Source organism: Phocoena phocoena, chromosome 4 (assembly GCF_963924675.1).
Source record: "Phocoena phocoena chromosome 4, mPhoPho1.1, whole genome shotgun sequence".
Classification (NCBI taxonomy): domain Eukaryota; kingdom Metazoa; phylum Chordata; class Mammalia; order Artiodactyla; family Phocoenidae; genus Phocoena; species Phocoena phocoena.
The window spans coordinates 85,238,618-85,255,522 of NC_089222.1; the positions used below are offsets into that span (position 1 = coordinate 85,238,618).

The window sequence follows — 16,905 nt, forward strand, 5'->3', positions numbered from 1 at the left end:
AAGAAACAAAAATTCTGGAGTGAAAAAGTACACTAAGATGAAAAATATTCTAGAGGGACTCAACAGCAGATTTGAGATGGCAAAAGAAAAAAATCCGTGAACTTGAAATTAATTGGTAGAAATTATCCAATTTGAAGAAGAGAAAAACATAGTGAAGAAAGAAGTAGAGCTTCAGAGATCTGTGAGAAACCATCAAGCATACCAACATATGTAATGGGAGAGAAGGAGGAGAGAAAAGAAAGAAAGAGAAGGAAAAAGATATTGGAAGGAACAATGACCAAAAATTTGCCAAATATTATGAATAACATTAATCTACATGTTTGAGAAGCTCAACAAATTCCAGGTGTCATTAATATGAAAAATCCATACATAGTCACATCATAGCCAAACTTAGCCAAAGAGAAAGAGAAATTCTTGAAAGCAGCAAGAGAAAAAAAGACAAATTCGATACAGGTACACCACTATGATTAACAGTTGACTTCTCATCAGAAACATTTAAAGTCAGAAGGCAGAGAGATAACATATTCTAAGGCTGAAGGAAATAAAGATTTTAACAAATGACAATCAAGAATTTTATATCCAGCAAAACTATTCAAAATGAAGGTAAAATAAAGATTTTGTAGGATAAAGACTGAGGCAATTCACTGCTAGCAGACCTGCCTTACAAGAAATACTAAAGGAAATCCTTTAGGCTGAAAAGAAATGACAGCAAACAGTAATTAAAATACACCCAAAGAGATAAATAGCACTGATAATATAATTATGTAGGTAAACATAGATATGGTGTAACTATATAACAAAACTCAATTAAAGAAGAAGGAAATAATAAAGATTAGAGCAGAAATCAATGAAATATATAACAAGAAAATAATAGAGAAAATCAATGAAACCAAAAGTTGATTCTTAGAAAAGATCAACAAAATTGACAGATCTTTAGCTAGACTGACCAAGGGAAAAGGAGAGGACATAACAGATTACCAAAATCAGAAGTGAAAGAGGAGACATTACCAACCCCATAGAAATTTAGAAGATTAAAATGTAATACTATGAACAAATATATTCCAAGAAATTAGACAATTTAGATAAAATGGTATCACTTCTAGAAATGCACAAATTACCAAAACTGATTCAAGAAGAAATAGAAAATCTAAATGGACCTATAACAGTAAAAAGATAGGATTATTAACTAAGTCATCCCACAAAGAAAAGTCTGGATGCAAATGACTTCACTGTATCCTAGCCAATATTTAAAGGAGAAATAATACCAATTTTTCACAAACTTTTCCAAAAATAGAGGAAGAAGGAACACTTTTCAGTTCATTCTATTAGAACAGTATTACCCTGAGACCAAATCCAGACAAAGACATCATAAGAAAATAAACCAGTATTCCTCATAAATATAAAAACAAAAATCCTCTACAAAATCTTCACAAACCTAAGTACAGCAATCTGTAATATTATTTACACCCTGACCAAGTAGGATTTATCCTAGTAATGCAAGATTGGTTTAACATCCAGTAATCCATTCATGTAATATAACATATTAGTAGAATAAAGGCGAGAACCACATGACTATATCTATTGTATCTATATGTATATTTATCTATATGTATATATATTGTGGCAATAGATACACAAAAAAAATTTTGAGAAAATCCAATATGCATTTGTGACAGAAACTTTTAACAAACTAGGGATAGAACTTCTGTACCTAAATAAGGGGCACTTATGAAAAAACCTGCAACTAATATCATACTTAATGATGGAAAACTGACGGGTTTCTCTAAGATTGGGAACAAGGCAAGGTTGTCAGCTCTCACCTCTCCTGTTCAAAATTGTACTGGAGTTTCTGTACAGAAAGGTAAGAAAAATAAATAAAAAGAAAAAGAGGAAATAAAGCAAGGAAAGAAATAAAAAAGAAAGAAACAACAGAAAAGAAGGAAATCAAAGGCATCCAGATTGGAAAGTAAAAACTAAAACTTTTATTTGCAGAAAACATCATAAGTACGTAGAGAATATTAAGGAATGCATACACATACACACAGACTAATAAATGAGTTCAGCAAGCTCGCTGGGTACAAGAGCATCGTACTCAAGTCAATTGTATTTCTATCTGCAAGCCTATTTCAGAATTATTAAGGTTCAAGTTCCAGACCACCACAATAAAGCAAGTCACACAAATCTTTTGGTTTCAACAATTCATATAAAGTTATGTTTACACTATACTGTAGTCTATTAAGTGTGCAATAGCATTATGTGTGTACATACTTTCATTTAAAAATACTTTATTGCTAAAAAATGCTAACCATCGTCTGAGACTTCAGCTAGTTGTAGTCTTTTTGCAATAGTAACATCAGAAATACTGATCACAGATCACCATAACAAATAAAATAATAATGAAAAATTTGAAATATTTCAAGAATTACCAAGATATAATTACCAGAGACATGAAGTGAGCAAATGCTGTTGGAAAAATGGCACTGGTAGAACTGCTTGATGCCGGGTTGCCACAAACTTTCAATTTGTAAAAAATGCAGTATCTATAAAGTGCAATAAAGCAATGTACATAGGAATTCTTTTCTTTGCAGGGGGTGGGGAGTTCATTTTACTATACTCTCTACTCTTGCATATGTTTGAAATATTTCACAATAAGAAAAGTTGTAAGTGAAAAGGAAAAAAAAAAAGACTAAGGGAAATAATTAAAACATTATAATTTGGTCTCTATGTTGACCACAAACAGGGCTTGTCTGTTAAAAATCAAATCTGAACAGTGTCAGAATGAATAACTCATAGAGAGGTGAGTGAACTCTCAAAAACAATCTGAGCAAGATACAGTCGGTGCTGAATAGTTGGGAAAGCATTAAGAGAATTGCCTATATTAGCACAGACTTCCTAAACTGGAGTGCTTTGTTGCTCTTTCCTTGAAGTTCTGTGACCTGGTGATATCTAAAACTCCTACCTATTCGATGTGGTCAGAAGCAGTCCTTTGTTCCTAATCAATACTAAGATCTATAGTTCCTCCCCCCCCCTTCAGTTTTTTATTGTCTGGGGCTTTGTTTTTTGGCCTTGAAGACTTACAGGATGGGTTACTGTAATATAATGCATTTGCTACTTCTCTGGAAAGCCATTCAGAATCTTTAACTAGTGCAGAATGTACAACTCTTGCTAAATAGTCTCTGCCAAGAGAAGCATTCTTCCGGGCTTTGTAATTTGCATTGATTACTGAGCTGTTCCCCAGTGTATCACTGGGTGTATTCTTTAAAGCCTTACATAGTTCTGTCTTGATTAAAGAAGTCTGACATTGGTGGTCAGTTTTAATAATGACTGAGGTTGATCTGGATAACTTGAAAAAATTTTAACAGATTTTGGAACCCAAAACGTCAGGAGCAAGTTATTCTTATTGATGACACATACTCTGGAAATCTAGTATTTTAAAAGTGGGTTCAGTGTACAGTACTGAACTTGAAAAAAACAGGAAGTTGAAAAGTAGACAGTAGTGCCAAAAATAAGGTCCTAGTCCTAACTTCTCTGCTCCTTAATCTGACATGCCTTCAGAATATTTCACTTTCTCAATGATCAATCTTCCAAAGAGTTTCTACCCAATACTTAACCCCACTACATAGGAACAGAGTTAATGATTTCTCATGAGGCAGATATGAATAGGAACAGTATTCATATCAAAGACAACTGGTCCCACTTCCAGGTCCATCCTTGGGCCAAGATATGTAGTCGCCAACAGTGTGTTGGCGACTGCATTTTTTGAGTCCTGGCGCAAAGTAAGATCCATCTGTTTTGACCAGCCGTTTGCCTGAGTGCCACAAAATGGTCCTGTTATTAGTCTTATTTGTGGTCCTATTTGAGGTTAGGGGATAACGTAAATAAACTTCAGTCCTCCTTGTGATGAATGTAACATGGGAATTAAAAGTGGTGGTGTTGGTAGTGCTAAGTGATGTTACATCTCTATTTTCTCAATTACTCTGTTTTCTTTGGATTGGGAAGCAGACATTTAAGAATGAGTTTGTCATCTGGAAGGATAGTTGTGACCAAGTTTCCCTCAACAGGATACAAGATGTTATTTTTGAGCTTCATTACCCTCACCAAGGGGGAAAAAAAAAGAGAGAAGAGAGAGGGAGAAAATAAATAAGGAAGAAAGTGAAAGTAAGGAAGAAACGGGCAGATATAGAGAAGGGAAGAGAAAGGTCAAAGAAGAGAAAGAGGAATGACATGAGAAGAGGAGAATGTAACTTGACTTTCTGTTCGTAGAAACTGCTTTATTGTTTTGAACTAAGAGTTCAATTCACTCAACATCTGGTGAATTAAGGAAAAGGAAATCTGACTGATTAAACTGAACTGCTAGTTGTCAGTTAAGTAGTTTATATATAAATATGCAGCCTAGTTTCTATCACCCTTTCTTGTCTAAACGAGACAGTTGAATCCGTTTCACTAACTATACGTGATCGGTGAGTAGAACAATGCTAGTTGGTGATTCAGATTTATATAGAGGTGAGCAGTTTTTATGTTTCTGAATCGTTTATTGGGGATTATTGTTATTCCTTATTATTTCTGATCATGAGTTATTTTTGTCAGTTTCTTTTATGAATGTTTTGTTGCCTTATAAGGAAATGTGTGAACTCCCCTCCTCTCAGTCAGTTGTCCCTGGTGACGCCTCCATAATTTCTGTCTTTACACTGGTGCATTTTTAGTCTAATTCAGGCATGTGAGAAGCAGGGGAAAAGTTTAGTTAGTCAATGTCAGTGATCTTTTTTTTTTTTGGATCCATTCATGGATAGACCTAGTGAATTTAAGCCAGTTTGAACTTAAAATCTATATGCATCAAATAGACACAATACCCAAAATATTCCTCTGTATAATACAAGAGAAAAAGAAAATAGAATTCACAAGTAAGAACTAGATGCATTTTCTAAAAACAAATGCAATTTCAGGGCTGATCTATGATCATACTCTCATATATGGCAATATTACCTTGCATTAGTGGGAAGGTGGACATAAACATACCATATTTAGTGCTACAAATATATAAAAAAATGTACTGCCATGCTGTAAAGTAAAAGAAAGATAATTGTTCTGTCTCCATTTTACACTTAAAAGGTCTGTTTTTCTAAACCTGTTTTATCAGTTATTTGAAGCTAAAAATAGGGATGACTTAATCCTGTTTTTTAACTATTATCTTATTCATAGATGGTGTTGTATGAAGAAAGAAAGGATTGAAAAAATTAGTATGACATCTTAAGCCCAAGTATTTATGACATATTTTAATTTTAATGCCTGGACTCTTAATTCAAAGATTAAAAATAGGTATTTTTTTAAATGTGTTCACAGTTATTTAAATCAAGAAGACCGGTTCAAACCCTGATGGTCTTCCCATGTTGCTTCAAATAGCAGTGCTGCATGTGACTAGCTATATAATATGATGTGGTCTGGAGTGCACTAAACCCACAATACCTTGCAATGGGCATTTGTATTGCTAAATATGTTCCTTTACCTCTACTTCACCATTTGCCCCACCACCAACTCAGTCATTTGAAAGTAGTAGATGTAACATTTTTTTCCAATTTTATTTGAAGTTATATTTCCCTTTAATATGTGTATTCAGATTGTAGATTTTCTTCTTTTTTCTCTGAAATAACATTTTATGTAATCTTGAGGCTTTGGAATTATTTAGGAGTTTTTAAAAAATCAGAATATAGGTAAAATTCAGAAACACTGAGCTTCTAGTCATATTATGAAGTCCTTAACATGGCGGCATATTTTGTTTTTCAGAATTGCTTTTTTTCCTCTTTAGATCCTTTTCTTTTCATTAAAAAAACGACTCTGGGAAGAGAGTTTTTTTTTTTTTTCCTTAGGAAAAAAAAAAAAAGCCACGCTTGACTGATAATGCATTGCTTTGGATGGTGAAACATTATGAAAGTTTAATTTTTAATTAAATCTGAAATACCAATTATAACTGGAAGAGATTTTAACCTGTTTCTTTTCAGACTGCCTGAAGTTACATTTAGAGACTGAAATCACTGCACCTTAAAAACAAAAGATTGAATTGCACCGCATTCTTGTAAGTGAAAGCTTCCTCTACCTTCCTCTGTGTTTTTGTGACCAACTCAAAAAAAGGACAAAAATATTGGTAACATAGTAACCAGACATGCGTAAAAATTTGAATATCCCTGAAGAAATACATGTTTAAATGATTTCCTTCTTTAAAAAAAGAAAATTTGTAAGGCTCAATATTCAGTATGTCTTTTTTATCCAACCTAAATTGTGAATCCTTTCTTTTGGCTGGTTTGAATTGCATTAGGGAGGGTGTCACCCACCGTGCATCAGCACAGTGACATACACCCTGTCAGGAAGGATTCTTACATTTTGGTACAAGTCTCTTAGAAGGTAACAGATTTCTTATGGAATCAAAGTAGGTTCCTTTTTCCTTTGTGATGTCATTAGAAATTTTTAGCCTTTGTGTCAATGTAAATGGAGAGAAAGAAAGTTCATGATGACATCACAAGATTTTGTTGCTTTGAGGACTTTGGGCAAAACTAAGTAAAATGCATAATTCCCTTGTGTGCGTGTGTTCCCCATTCTGCTATGAAGCAGTCAAAATAGCACATCTTATGTCTTCCCGTGAGCTACAAGGCTGTCTCTCAGAGCCCCATTGTTCCATAAATGCATGTCAGAGTCTACCACAGTCTGGTCTACCCTTATTTAGCTGCTGTTTTGTCAATGTACTTGGAAGAACAATTAACATTTGGGATTTCAATGTCTGAATAACAGGCAGTGAATAGAACCCAAGCATATAAAAGATTCAGACGCCCAGGGTAAGAAAACAGAAGCTTAGAGGTGGTGGGGGAAAAAAGAAAAGCATTTTAATGCCACACTCAAAGGTTATGAAATACTACAAGGAAATTCAGTGTTATATTTTTTTAATTTTAGATCAAAATGTTCATTTTCGTAGTGAAGTCCAGAAGGTTATGATGTCTTCCTAAGTTTTACAATTTAATGTGTTATGAGGTCTTTTGCTAGAGAGTCTTAAAACACTTAAATAGCATTCATCTCCTTGTGTCATTGTTGGAATGCCGGATGTGGGGTTTACTGCATCGTGGTTTTCAAAGTGTCACAGTTCCTCTCGACAGAGTACACTAACGGTGATTCAGATGATTTCTTCCATTTTCACTTTGGTTTACTGCACTCTTTCATTATTGACTACAGTTCTTGTATGTTTACTGTAGACAGTTCTGACGTTGCTTAAATATCCCTGCCTATTGTCTGAATTCCTGTTAGGTCCTTTTTTTTTTTTTTTTTTTCTTTGAGAGATGATGCATGGACAGAGCAAGATCACTTCACTGTCAGGGTATCTGGTGAACTGGAGGGAACTTTGGCAGCTTATATATGCTGCCCACTGAGCGCAGTGCCTGGATGGTATGAGTGAATACATGATGGTTATTGTTATTTTTGTCATAACTACCACAGTCGAAAACCATAGATGGTAAGATCTCTAAAATCAGGGTATATCTCTTATTGATTTTTGTAATCCCCAGTACTTGGCATAATAGTAGTAATCAAGAAACAGCTATTGTTATTAGTACAATTAGAAAATTTAAGTCAGAACTTTAGGAGTCATTCATTCAGAGAATATTGTGAAGATGGGTTGAATAAAGTTTTAGACAGTCAGGAAGATAATTATAAAGGAATTTGTCAAAGACAAACCTACTATTTACCACGTAACATTAGGCATCAGTCGCCTAGTCTTTCTCCTCTTTGACTTTATACTTCTTTCACCTGAGCAGAATGAGAAGTGCCCATTCATACATATCCTTTTTGTCTGTGAAGTGGTCTTCACTAGTTTTCTGTTTGTGTCTTACATCCCATACACTGAAGTTGTCTCCAAAGATAAATCTACCTGGCTCTAGGATGGATGATGCTCTGTACCTGTTTGTCTAATTACTATGCAGTAGATTGTGCTTCAAGAAAATGGGGCAAATGGTACAAAAGGTATTGGGTCAAGAGTCCAGAGGTTTGGGAAGTTGCCATTAGAAACTTCTACTTTCAGTGTGTCAAAAACCAGGACCAGTTTCTCAGCACAAAGAAGACCACAGCATTATTTAGAACTCAGAACAATTTGACCCCTCTAAGCTGAGTTTCCTGGTTTTTTGTTGCTGTTGTTTTTTCTTTTGCATAAAGTTACCTGCCCTCCCCCACCAATTTTAATTTATTTCTAAAAGGGGTCCCTTCATTTTTATTAAATTAGCTTCTGGTGGTGCAAATTAAGGCTCTCATAAAACTTGGCCTCTGAGGCAAAGCTAAAATGATAAAATTTAGGCTTCATGAATTGTACTGTTATCATGTTGGATAACATTTAGGGACATCAAAGAACTTTATAAACACATTTCACATGTTTTAAGATTAAAAGATTGAGGTGAAAGAGATGTAAGGGCAGAGCATCGGCAAACGTTACAGGTAGAAAGGATATAAGAAATAAAAGTCCAGTCATCCCATTTTGGAATAAGTAAATTGAGGCCCAGGGTAGGGCATGCAGGTTACCCAAACCATACTGATTACCAATGCGAATCATTCTCAGACATCTAGGCCTGAGAGTAAACCCAACTCTGGACTCTGAGGCTTTGATCTTTCTTCTACACTCAGGGTCTGAGCTGTGTTCGCTGAGGAACAAATTGCCTTAGGCTCATCTTATGAGACCCACTGAACTGTGGTCCCCTCTACCAACTAGTCCAAAACTCATATATAAAGGCTATTCTAAAAGCATTTATTGTTATCAAAAAATTGTTATTTTTTTATTATGCATTTTGGTATTGTGCCTCTGGTTGTGCATTGAGTCACACAGAGGCAAATTTATGTGGTTGGTTTAATATTCTTTATGGTGATTTACAAAGTGGACAGAAGGCCATTAGAAACTTCAGTAGTTTAATTGGGCTTACAAGCAAGATGAAACCGGTAATCTGAACACAGCCATTGTGATGTTGAATTCAAACTTCCCAAAGAGGGTGCATCAGGCATGGTGTCAGAATGTCATTGTTGCCAGGAGTCATTTCCATCAGAGAAAAGTTTCTCAGGGTCTGGAAAAATTGAAATAAACTTTAATAGTTTAAAATGAATTACTTGCCCTGGTAATTTATTTCAGGTTTCCTTTACTGGATTCTGTCATTTGACAATCCAAAGAGACCAGAGTAGTAGTTGGACAACAGATACATCTTTCTTATAGACAAAGTATTTTATGGGTGTAGTAGAGGAAATAAATGGTTATCACTTCATCTGGACCATCAAGGAATAATATCATATTAGCAAGCAGCCTAGGCAGAGGGAAGTTGAGGAAACAATGGTAATGGTGTGACCCGAGTATAGAATGCTGGTTAGGGCCAATGTTTTCCAAAGTATAGGTTGCAACTCATTCATAGGTCATGAAATCAGTTTAGAGGATCACAGTCAATATGCTTTTAAGAAATAGAATCAAAGAAAAAAAGTTTGTAAAAAGACTGTGTTACATATTTTTAAGATAATGGATTGAAAAATAAATATATGTCTTACTGGGAATCATGCCACCAAAATATGAAAGCAGATCTAAAGATGATCGGTCTTTTAAATACTCAATTCAGGTAATCCTGACTAAGGGATAATATTATTTTCCCCTTTTTTCACAAACGAGAAAGTGGAAGAATTAAGCAATTTGTCCCAGGTCATACAAAAGGTAATTGGTTGAGATAGGATGTGAATATGTCTGTCAAACTCCACATGCATACTTTTCCCATGATTTGACACTGTTTTGCAGGGTTGTATGACTTCATTTATTTCACTGTTGATAGCGCACACATTTATATCTTAAGTCCCAAACTACAGCACTGTTATTTCCAGTTTCCTTATTTAAATCTTCAACTATACAGATATCACACCAGTTTCTCAGAATCAATATATCAAGTAATTATCCTCCTAGTTAAAAATCATCCTTCTTTTGACTATCCTAATTTTCTTCACTCCAATTCTCCAGGTCATCTTGGCTCAAAATATCTCATTATTCCCTCTCCTATCCCCTCCAAGTATCCAATAAGTGGCCAGTAATTCTTTTTTTGGTATCTCTGTCCTCATCAGGTTTTCATCTTCTCTTGGTTGTACTAATCTCGTACTCGGGAGAAACAGAGAGGGGAGACCTATTCATCCTAAACACTGTTGCCCCTTTAGGTTTCATGAAGCAGGAGCCCTAAGATCATGTCACTTTTGTTCAGACAAAACTTTAATATTCTATAGTAATTACCAAACAATGCCTAACCAATATTCATGACACTGTAAAATCTAATTCTGTCCTAATTTTTGACTTAATTTTATGGTTTAATATACCATACACTCAGGCCAGATTTCCTCACCCTCATTTATTAGTATTGTTTCTGTTATCTGGAATGCCCATCGTTCTGCTTTTCCATATGCAAATCTAATCCATCCTTCCAGGTTACTTTAAATGCTATTTATTCCATGAAACCTTCTCTCCCTGACCTAGCCAGAAATAGTCCACTCTCCCCTACCTACCAAACTCACTTAGCACCTGTAGCAGCCCTGCCAACAATCTCATTTTGAACTTCTGGTCTTCGAAATTGTGAAAGAATAAATTTATATAAGTTAACAGGTTTGTAATAATTTGTTACAGCAGCCTAGAAACCTAATACAGCACCCTCCTACACATTTTTTGAGACATGAATTACTTTCTGTATTTTTAAACAATATTTATGGGCATGCTATATTTATTTTTTTTTTTACTAGAAAGCAAATTCTTAGGGATGGAGCCCATATTTAATTATTAATATTTCTTAACCCTATAGAATCTACCACAGTAGAATCATTAATTCATTATTCAACCATGCTTAATATTGGGAATAAAGAAACGATCCCTTAGTGTCTCATGAAATTTATAGTCTTCTAAGGGAATCCAATGTCAAATAAGTATGCAGATAATTACAAAATTACAAATTGTAGTCCATGAGAAGAGCTAATTGGTATGCAAGACAATAATGGGTGGGGAAAATCTATTGTTCTGTCCACTGGGTGCTCAGGAAAGAATTCTTAGAGAAAGTGTCATTTAAGTTGAGGGTTGAAAGACAGAAAGAATCAGCCAGGTGAACAATTTGGGGTGGGGATGGAAGTTTGAGTGGGGGAGAAAGCTCCCAACAGAAACAGCATGGACAAAGCCCTGAGGCAAGGACAAACAGTGTATTCAAGGAAATAAAAGGATTCCAGAGTAGCTAGAGCAAAAGAAGCAAAGGAGGAGAGCGACTGGAGGTGAGGTCAGAGAAGTAGCCAGGGTGGGGAATTTGGATCTTATTCTGAATACCCTGGAAAAGCACATAGTAGACATGCAAAAAACAGTAAGTAAATAAATATTAATTGAAGAATAGCTTAAGAGTAGAACAAGATGAAGGTAATTCAAAGGTACATAATATACGTAAGCTTATATCATCTATATATTCATTGTGAATCCTCACTGAAGGTTTACTTCTGAATTTGAGGAGGGCTTGGACTTTTGAAACAGAGGTCTAATAGTTCACAACATGTTTCCCATCTGCGTAACCAAAATAGGTCTCTGACAACCTTCTAAGATAAGGTCAAGTTAATTTTATTTCCTTTCTAGTCAATAATTATTAAAATTCTGTTGTTGCTTAATGAATCTGTTATTTTTGTTTATTTTTAAGTGCTCGTTGTATAGTGTAGAAATGAGTACAAAAATGTGTTTTACTCTTAGAATGTATTTTTAACTGTTAAACCTTAATCTTATTTTTAATATATTTTATCATGTGCAATGGCCAGGGGCCTGGAGGCACAGAAAGCCTTGAAAATGAATCATCATTATCCTCATTAATACTACCTATAATATGACTGAATTTCTGGATTAAAACAATCCAGACTGTTTTAAAGTATGATGATTAATATTCTGGAATGCCACTAAATCAGAACAGAGATATTGGTTTGTTTGCAAAGTGATAGAAATTATTCCCTTTTGCAATTAAAGAAGAAATAGAGTAGAGGGAATGTGAAAATTAAAACCATAGAGAAGTAGGTTAAGCTCTAAAGATATGAGTACTTATCTATTGCAACTCAGTAAAAAGACACCAGAATCAAAATATTATGTCTACAGAGAGCCTTAGGAATTATTTATTCCAGTCTCCTCATTTTGGAAATGAACAAAATTTAGGCCTAGAATTCTTGTTCAAGTCATACAGTTAAATAGTTAATGGCAGGGCTGGAACTGTAATTCTAATGCTTAAGAGCTAGATTACCACAGCCAAACCAGCTAATCTGTGATCCAAGCCCCTATTGTAGCCCTTTCAAGGTCTTGGGTGGAAAAAGGAATATTAAGTATAGGAGATGAATCTATAGACAAGTTTTAATTAATAAAAATCTGAACAATAAATATTACTCACAATCTGTTTACTTAATGTACCAGCTGCTTTATAAAATTTGTCTCTAATCCTTGCTACCACCCTCAGCAACCACTCAGCAAAGCAGGAATAATTTCCATTTTATAATGAGAACACTGAGATCCAGAAAGATTAAGTAACATCCAAGATTGCAAAGCCAGTAAGTGAGTTTTGTATTGATGCCAGACCTAACTGATTCAAACCCTGTACTATCTCCTGTTTGGTGTTTTTATCTATTGCGTTTTGTTATCACTTCGGGTCACATGGTCACAGAGGCCATTAGTTCTCTAACAGTCCAAATGTCTGAAAAACTTTGAAAAAAGTTAAGAAGGTAAAGAAAAAAGTTACGTTTAGCAGGCGCCCTCTCTGCATAAAGCTCTTTACATTTAATTCCCACAACAGTGTCTCAAAATAAATATTATAACCTTTAGTTTACATTTTAGGAAACTGAGGAACAGTGAGATTAAATAGCCCCCTGCCGCCCAACATCTTAGTAAAACCCAGAGCCAGGATCCAAACGCAGATCTCTCTGATCCCAAGTATTCTTTCCATTATTCCACCCACCTCCAAGTCTGCTCTTCTCCTGATGCTAGTATTCTGTGGTCTGCATACCTCAACTCCTTATGTGGCAAAGTAGAATTTAACACATGCTCTCGTAGATTTCCCAAGAAAAAAGAGAATATGTTGAGAGGATGCTTTTATGGTTAAGTTATATCATCTTGCCTGGAAATAAATAGAGCCCCTATATATTTTTCCATCTTTCAGAAATGAAGAGCTGGAAGATTGGTCAAATCCATGACATTAGTCTTTCGTCACTACATCATCTTGACTCACTCACTGTGTGTCTGTGCCCAAGGTCCCAATCATATCGCAGACGATGGTACTAGTAACCTTGATCGTACTTGAAAACATCTTTGAAAAGTGAAAGAAGTAAAATATTGTGTTTATTAGACCAATAAGAAAGAATAAGGTTTACATTTTCCTTCTCAAGTCTAACTTAATTGAAGCCTTATACGCCTGATCAGAGATATAGGTCAATAAAAGTGCTCATTACTGCTACTAAAAAAAATGCAAAGCAGAAAATCCAAATATATTTATCAATTGTTAATATTGTTTTCTAATGACCACTGAGGACAACATTAGAAGTGATCTCCTTGGTGACGGCAGGAGAGATAGAGAAAGAGAGAAAGAGGGGGAGAGGGAGAGAGAGAGAGAGAGAGAAAGAGGGAAAGAAGGAGTAAGGGAGAGAGAGAGGGAGAGAGACAATATGGAAGAAGAGGAAGAGGGAGAGGTTTGAAACATTCGTTGATGGCAGGTCCTACTGCATACATGATCCTGAATTTCCGTCCGTGTCAACTTTTGCAACACCACATGTATATACCTCCATTTCTGAGGTCATTTCTACTGTTGTTACACTTGAACGATTATTCTAAAACTGTCTGTCACTATAGAATAGCACCAGTATGCATAACAAGTTTACGGTAAAATGCCTACCTGTTATAGTTCTGTATTTGTTTTTTCCCCTCTATTTCTTGAGTTTGACTTCCAAGTCTTTCTGTGCGAAAGCCCTTAGCAGTCCATTCAAGCCTTCTAAAATAACTCAATGAAAAAAATCCTTCCTGCTTCACAGAAGGGACTTTGTTCTTTTACCTCAGCCTTGCTCCTTCCAATATGTGGCTAGTAGCCCTAAATCAGAAAGTACATTAGTATATGTTTTGAACTGCTGGGTCTCCTCAGGAGAAAAAAAAAACTGTTATCTACAATATTATAATATTTTGTTAAAAATCCAATTCTGGTTCAGTGTTTTGTTCTCAAAGGAATTTTGAATGAAGGAAAAGCTTTTGTAAGAGGGAGGAAGCTTATCTAATCTCCTCAACACTGATGAGAAGCAATCAGGAGACTTGTGACTCTTTGAAACAGTAAATTTCCAGGGAATTAGGCACATGTTTCTCAAGAGCAATAAAGAGTGTTACACTTCAGGTTGCAGCACATTGGCTCCAAATGCACTGCTTCATATATCCCAAATGGCAATTTGAAAGCACCATTCTTTGAATCAACTGGAAAAGGAAGGAGGCCATGCTGAACTGACATTTTTTCAGGAGGTCATGAGAAATGTAATACAGAATGAAGTCAGTCTTCTGATTAATATCAGATTCTCAGGGTTACAAACTTCTTATGATAAAATGTCTTCAGAGATACAGGAAAATAATAGTTACCAAGTAGTAGAAGATTTAGATTTTTGACAAAGTCGTTAACTTATTTGCAATAACCTAACCATACGAAATTTGCTTAACCTTTGCTACAATTTTACTGAACTGTTCTTTGTTTACCTTATTTGAACATTGTAAAACTTTATTAAATAATCAATAACCAATATATGTCTAACATTGTTATCATTGTTGTTACTGATTTGTGATTTCCTCTATGGATTAGGGCTGCCAGGAATAGCTGTGAGCCTGGGTTACACATTTAATGCTACAGTTGTCTTATCCTCTTGTAGGACTGGAAAGTGGGAGGGACCAATTAGTCTGGTTGCTCAGTTAGTTAACTTAGATTCATCTCACCTAGAAAACTTGTCAGCAGAGTTTTATGTATAAATCCTTTTATCAGACAGAGAAATAGTTTGCATGAAAAGCTCTTGTTTTTTTAATAAGAACTGACTCTATCCTGCTATATAAGACTCTGGTTGATGACATAATACTATCCACATAATCTTTGCAGGTACCACTAGAGAGACAGCCAGTGTAGCTGAGAGGAAGGAGCAAGGGGCTAACTATCTAGAGACTTGATTCAGGCATTGTCAAACAGTTCTGTGTTAAGATAATTTTCCTTGTCTGTAGGGGACACTTTTCTCTATCTTACAGACATTATGCAAAGACGTCAAATGATATTTAGAATTCCATGGAATAAAGATGGTTCATAAATATCATGTATTACTTTCACAGTAAAAGTATTAGTAGAATTATAAATCACTTAGGTCTCAGGAGTAAGGTGCTTTATCTGAGCTCTTAGTGGTTAGAAATTAGTTTGTTTCTTGAGTTGCCATAAAGAGAAGTACCCTGTTGCTGCTAAGTACTGTTCATACATTGGAAACAATGACTAAGAATAAATTGCTGGTGATAAATTACTTCTTTTAAAGACTTATTTTTAAACCATTCTTTATTATAAATTCTCTGAGAGATTCTCTCAAGTTAAAAAAAAAATATTTTTAAACTGCTTTATTTCCCACATTGGACTGATTTTTTTTTTTTCTTTTGAGGGAAAGAACCATGGGTAATTAAGTAATTTTCTCAGTCACTAAAACTGTCACCAGATAGGTATTCAGTAAGTGTTTGTTGAGTATCCTGTGTAAAAATTTAGAAAATTTCAGTAAAATTTGCTTTAAAAAAAGAATACTGCATTAATTAATGTGACTACATGAATACCATGTGATATGTACAGTTGTTATTGAAGATTATACAGCCATTCAGGAAAGAATGAATTATATCTATTGCTGTCGACCTGGAAGGATGACCATAATTTATTAGGTGAAAGAGCAAATTTTCAGGATAATAAATATTTGTGAGTAAATATATTTGTGTGTTTATATGAACACAAACATGAAAAAAATGATGGTATTAGTTCTTGTTAACAAGCACAGTGTGTGTGTGTGTGTGTGTGTGTGTGTGTGTGTAAAGCTGAGACTTTTCATGATACACCTTCATGACTGGAACCACATACAAAGAAATAATAGTTGAGCAAGCAAAAGTTATTAAAAGTAATTTGATTCTTTACTATAGTTTCTCTGAATATATAACCTGCAATGCAGAAAAAATAAAACTTAATTTTCTTTTTTGTCATCTCTTTCATCCACAATATATCTCTCCATTATAGATACCCCCTATGTTTCTCTTCCTTTTCCTCACTCTCCTCTTCAAGAGCGCTCACTAACTCTCCTTGGCCCAGGTCAATTAATTTTTCTACTCACTTCCAAATTCCTTGCTGGATGTGACTTATTCTTCTCTTTCTGTTGTAAATCTCACTAGACTTTCTGACTTCTATTTCTCTCACTCACTGAGGAAAAATAAACAAATAAATAAACCTTCTGCAAGATAAGTTTTCAGGACTATATTCCCAACAGAAAATTCATAGAAGTTTAAGTAATTGAAGGAGCAGACCCAGAAGCCTTGGGTTAAAAACAAACATCAGAGGTCCCCTTTAGAATATGCTTGAATAGACTTCAGCCAATGAGATGGGCAGAACATCTGAATTGGAATCAGGCAAGAGAGGACTGCACAATCTGAGGTACTGTATTTCTCAGAATCAGTACATTCTAGATTCCATCATAGAGTAGTCCTGACAACAACTCACCCTTTATGGATAAAGGGCAGAGGTACCAGAAGCTAAATTAAAAACACAGGGAAGTTGTGGTATAATAACCACAGCTAAACAGATGTACTTTACTTCATGTTATAGTCAGTTATGATAAAGGCTTTAAGAAAAA

The 16,905-nt window shown here is 34.9% G+C and overlaps 1 protein-coding gene across 6 annotated transcripts in view; it reads left to right on the plus strand.

The window, feature by feature from the left end:
• The window catches only part of ZBTB20 (zinc finger and BTB domain containing 20), a 798,335-nt gene that overhangs the window by 339,550 nt on the left and 441,880 nt on the right, over positions 1–16,905 (plus strand). For 5 of the 6 annotated variants that reach the window (XM_065875980.1, XM_065875981.1, XM_065875978.1 and 2 more), the window contains one exon: positions 5,997–6,070. The exons of the other annotated variant lie outside the window; for it this stretch is intronic. The gene's annotated coding sequence lies outside the window, so the exon portion shown is untranslated. The remainder of the gene's footprint in view (positions 1–5,996; positions 6,071–16,905) is intronic. 6 annotated transcript variants of the gene reach the window in all.